The sequence below is a fragment of the Capricornis sumatraensis genome, chromosome 4 (genome assembly GCF_032405125.1).
Source record: "Capricornis sumatraensis isolate serow.1 chromosome 4, serow.2, whole genome shotgun sequence".
Lineage (NCBI taxonomy): Eukaryota > Metazoa > Chordata > Mammalia > Artiodactyla > Bovidae > Capricornis > Capricornis sumatraensis.
This window is the reverse complement of record NC_091072.1, coordinates 105,673,422-105,679,421: the sequence shown is the minus strand read 5'-3', so window position 1 is coordinate 105,679,421 and position 6,000 is coordinate 105,673,422.

Below are 6,000 nucleotides of genomic sequence, written 5' to 3'. Positions count from 1 at the left end.
AACTGGACATGGAACAACAGACTGGTTCCAAACAGGAAAAGGAGTACGTCAAGGCTGTATATTGTCACCCTGCTTATTTAACGTATATACAGAGTACATCATGAAAAACACTAGGCTGGAAGAAGCACAAGCTGGAATCAAGATTGCAAGAGGAAATATCAATAACCTTAGATATGCAGATAACACCATCCTTGTGGCAGAAAGTGAAGAGGAACTCAAAAGCCTCTTGATGAAAGTGAAAGAGTGAAAAAATTGGCTTCAAGCTCAACATTCAGAAAATGAAGATCATGGCATCTGGTCCCATCACTTCATGGGAAATAGATGGGGAAACAGTGGAAACAGTGTCAGACTTTATTTTGGGGGGCTCCAAAATCACTGCAGATGGTGACTGCAGCCATGAAATTAAAAGATGCTTACTCTTTGGAAGGAAAGTTATGACCAACCTAGAGAGTATATTAAAAAGCAGAGATATTACTGTGCCAACAAAGGTCCGTTTAGTCAAGGCTATGGTTTTTCCTGTGGTCATGTATGGATGTGAGAGTTGGACTGTGAAGAAAGCTGAGTGCCGAAGAACTGATGCTTTTGAATTATGGTGTTGGAGAAGACTCTTGAGAGTCCCTTGGACTGCAAGGAGATCCAACCAGTCCATCCTAAGGAGACCAGTCCTGGGTGTTCATTGAAAGGACTGATGCTGAAGCTGAAGCTCCAATACTTTGGCCACCTCATGCGAAGTGTTGACTCATTGGAAAAGACCCTGATGCTGGGAGGGATTGGGGGCAGGAGGAGAAGGGGATGACAGACGATGAGATGGCTGGATGGCATCACCGACTCGATGCACATGAGTTTGGGTGAACTCCGGGAGTTAGTGATGCAGGGAGGCCTGGCGTGCTGCGATTCATGGGATCGCATAGTCAGACACGACTGAGCGACTGAACTGAACTGAACTGAAAGTATACTATGGACTTCAAGTGATTATGACATGTCAATGTAGGATTATCCTTGATTTTAAAAAAAAAATAGAAAGAAAGAAAAATGCACCATCTGGGGAATGATGTTTATCATAGAGAAAGCTATGCCTGTGTTGGGGCAGGGGATAAATGGGAAATCTCTGCACTTTCCTCCCAATTTTGCTGTAAACCAACATCTGCTCTATAAATGAAGGATTAAAAAAAAAGAAGATTGGGAAGCTGTAGTAATTCAGGTGTGAAATGAAGAGATCTTGCACTAGATTAGTGATATTAGGAACAGCAAGAAATGTATAGGAGAATTATCCACAGGGCTCCTGAATAATGTGTGCAGATATTTGGGACAGCACATAATGGAAAGATAAATCCAAATTGAAAACTGAGACTATTGTGGGGCCTTTAACATTACTGTAGACATAAAGCTGTTAACGAAATGTGGAGATTTTTTAAATACAAATAGTGGATGAATGCCTCTTGGCACGTAGCATTTCACATACACACTTATATTATTTTATTTTCTTATTCAGTATTTTACTGGATGGGAGGTGTGGTGTAGTGGGAAGAATTCGGGCTCTGGAGCAAAAATAATGTATAGGATAATGTACATCACAATCTTTTTATGTATTAAGTTCTTCAATTTTCTATCTCACATGCAGAATTTTATATTAATAGATCAAGTAGACAAAGAGATATGAAGAATTTTATAAATACAAAGCAATATTAATTGTATGAGATAGGATTTTCTTCTAGTTATAGTATTACAAGCAGAGTTAACTAACATAGTCATTTGGGCAGGCATTTTGGAGTAAGAAGCAGGGTAACAGGCTCAGCTTAGATTCTGTGAAGTCTGTGATATTGAGTAACTTCTTTTTTTTCTGAATGTATATTTCTGAATCTATAAGACATATATAAACACATTATTTGTCGTGTTGTTGGATGGATGGTATTGAGATAATGCGTGCAAAGCAATGACTGGGCATGCAGTTGGTATTCAGTGTTAGCTGTTATTATCACACCCCCTGATATGAAAAAACATGGACATGTCGCGTGGCTGCAGTTAACTTCTTACAATTCAATAATACTTGCGGCCAGTGAAGGCAAAATCCCGCCTGAAATTTAAGGACTGGAAGATCTGAAAGCTTTCATGGTTAAAGCAGAAGGATCGTTTGATCAAGGCTGAAGAAAATGAACGTAAATATGTTTTTTAGCCCATTGGACACATATGAAATGATAAAAAAAATAAGTGCATTACTGTTTATTCAACTTTTGTAGTTGGAAATGAAACAGTTATGTGAAGGGTGTCATCTTTTATCTTCTCTTCTATACTTTTGCACTAAGCACATATTACTCCTCTTAAAATATTCATGTTTAGGTTCTGCAGTTCTGAGAAGTCAGTCTCTACTTACTCAATACTCGTCCTGAATTTTTCCAACCTTGGAAAGTTATGAAATGTAAGCATATCAACACAAAAATTGAAATAAATCACTGTGGACATTGGCATAGCTGGGTAGAGATGTCAGGAGTTCACCGTGGCTTAAGAACAAGGAAACTATTAATTTCTAAAATCCATATTAACCTGGCAATTACATGTACCTAGCAGGTGTTGCCTAGGAAGCTGTGTTTCCTTAGAATTAATGACATGCCATTATTGTAGCCATTTTTCTAAGTCTCTAGAGTGTCTGTAATTAAGAAGTTTAACTGTACTTAAAATGATATAAAGTGTCATTAGTCCCATGCTAAATCATTTCAGATGACTGATTTATTTGCTAGTAAAATTATCCAGGTAATTTTCTCAACCTGACTAATGTAAGGTTTCACACATGAGCACTCCTGCCAGATAAAGCTTGGGAGGTTGTTTTGCAGCAAAAAGAAAAAAAAAGTTTGCTTTGAAGCTCCACAACATTCTAACCTAAGCTTTTGCTGTTCTCTTCTCTGAGGCAGTTTCTTCACTGAGTGGGTTGGGCTAGACCAGTGGCTGCCATTTAATTTGTAAAGTTCTTTCTTTTTTTTATCTTCATGGAATCAGTGGAAACACTTCTTCAAACAAAAACATAATCAAACACTCAGAAGAGCAGTGGTTAAAGAAGGAAACCAGAAGATCCCCTATGGACCTTTGGTCCAAACCCTGCCTTATCCCATCCTTCTTCAAACCTCCAAGACATCCCAAACTAAACAGACTTTAGATCTTTTCTCCTTCCACTACTTTCCTTCAAAGTTAGCTTTCCATTCTAAGTGTCTGATTCATTGTTGGTACTTTCATTCTCTGCAATCTTTTCCTAAAATAGAAATTAACATAAGTGAGATACTTCTGATTAATATGAAAAAGAGAAGTAGGAGTCAGATTAAAGTATATCATCCAGTCTATTTTCTTAAAACAAAATGGAGGGGCTTCCCTGGTGTTCCAGTGGTTAAGACAACTCTGACTTCCAATGCCGGGGGTACGGGTTTGGTCCCCGGTCAGGGAGCTAAGATCCTGCGTGCCGTAGGGCCAAAGAACCAAAACGTAAAACAGAAGCAATACTGTAACAAATTTAATTAATACTTTAAAAATGGTCCACATCAAAACATATTAAAAAAAAAAAACACAAAAACAAACCAAACCAAAAACAAACAAACAAAGAAACAAACCCAAAATGGAGGTGAATAAGAGTTTAAAATTGGCGCATCTCTTTTATGTTGGCAGTTTCCAGTGTGGTAGGGAGAGCAATCAGGTGTTCAACACAAAATCATTATTTTCATTTATTTTCTTCAATCCACTGTTCTGTGTGTCTAATTATTTTAACTGTGGTTATTCTTCAGTTCAGTTCAGTTCAGTTCAGTTGCTCAGTCGTGTCTGACTCTTTGCAACCCCATGAACTGCAGCACACCAGGCCTCCCTGTCCATCACCAACTCCCAGAGTCCACCCAAACCCATGTCCATCTAGTTGGTGATGCCATCCAACCATCTCATCCTCTGTCGTCCCCTTCTTCTTCTGCTCTCAATCTTTCCAAGGTTATGCTAATAAGTGGTTATTCTAATAAGCTCAACTACTTAGATTTATAGGGGTAACCTGGTAACTAATCTAGCATTGGGCATAGTTTTGTGTCAGCTTCTATTGGTTAGATAAGAGATACAGTGCTTTGATTCATTTAGGCTAAGGTCCGTCTAGTCAAGGCTATGGTTTTTCCAGTGGTCGTGTATGGATGTGAGAGTTGGACTGTGAAGAAAGCTGAGCACTGAAGAATTGATGCCTTTGAACTGTGGTGTTGGAGAAGACTCTTGAGAGTCCCTTGGACTGCAAGGAGATCCAACCAGTCCATCCTAAAGGAGATCAGTCCTGGGTGTTCTTTGGGAGGAATGATGCTAAAGCTGAAACTCCAGTACTTTGGCCACCTCATGCAAAGAGTTGACTCATTGGAAAAGACTCTGATGCTGGGAGGCATTGGGGGCAGGAGGAGAAGGGGACGACAGAAGATGAGATGGCTGGCTGGCATCACCGACTCAATGAACATGAGTCTGAGTGAACTCCGGGAGTTGGTGATGGACAGGGAGGCCTGGCGTGCTGCGATTCATGGAATCGCAGAGTCGGACACGACTGAGTGACTGAACTGAACTGAAGAACTGATGTAAGATATGTGAAAGGGAATTGTAAAATTAATTTGAACCCATGACTCTGAAATTTATACAATTAAAACCCAACCCCCTGATTATAGTCTGAAGCCTCTCATCAGTTTTGGAAACTTTTATGCCTTGAATGATTGTTTACAGCTCATTCTTTCTCTTCTCTTCTGGTACTTCAATTACATGTATGTCAGATTTTTTCACTGTTTCATATGATATATAGATGTTTTTCTGTATTTTCCATTCTTCTTTCTCTGTACTTCTGTCCAGACATTTTCAAATTACCCTATCTTCCTGCTCCCTAATCTTGTCATAAGTTGTTTTTATTCTATAATCAAACTTATCTACTGAGTTTTCATCTTTTTTATTCTAGAATTTCCTTTTATTTCTGTTTATCTAGTACCAGTGTTATGCTGAAATTCCCTATCTTTTCATTAAGTTTTTACAATATATTTTAAGCTAATAATTTCTTTATCTTGTCTTTTGTTCATTTACTCTTATATTCTGACATGCCTGGCAATTTTTTGATTGAAAGTAGACATGCCGTGTGAAAAAATTATAGAGATCATTTGAGTCACTAGATACATTATCTTCCTCCAGAGCTACACTGTCCAACAGCACACACGTGGCCTTCTAAACTTAAATTCATTCAAATTAAAATTAGTAAAATTACATTTTTCTTTAGTCATACTAGTCTCATTGCAGGTGCTCAGTAACCACATGTGTCTAGTGGCTACCTCATTAGAAGCGTGCATGCAAAGTTGCTTCAGTCGTGTCTGACTCTTTGCAACCCAATGGACTATAATCCACCAGGCTCCTCTGTCCATGGGCTTCTCCAGGCAAGAACACTGCAGTGGGTTGCCACGCCCTCCTCCAGGGGATTTTCGTCACCCAGGGATCAAACCCCCATCTCCTGTGACTCCTGCACTGCATGCAGATTCTTTACTGCTGAGCCCCTGGGGAAACCCCATTAGAAGCACAGATACAGAACATTTGCATCACCATGGAAGGTTGTCTTGGACAGCTTTGCTCCAGAGGATTTATTATTGCTTCTGGAAAACTGTTACTCCAGGCTGTGATTGAAGTGGGTAGCAGCTGCACTTTACTCTTTGGGAAATTTGGTCAATCTCTGGTTGCTCTTGTTCTTAGGATGAAGCCCTCGAGGGTCTCCAAATGAAATCCTGAGTTATTCACCAACTCCCTCGCCTCTATTTGTTTCTCTGTAGTTCCATTAGATTGTCCATGGGTCAGGTCAGCTTCTTAATTCCTTGACTGTCATATTCTTCTTGTTTCCTAGCCTCTATTTAGTACAACTTACGAATAGGCAAATGCCCTAAATGGGGGGCAGGGGGGAGAACTAGAATCAAATATTGAACTTCCATCCATGCACTTCCTTTCTCTCTGCATCTTGGCTTTTCACATACTGTTGGTCTG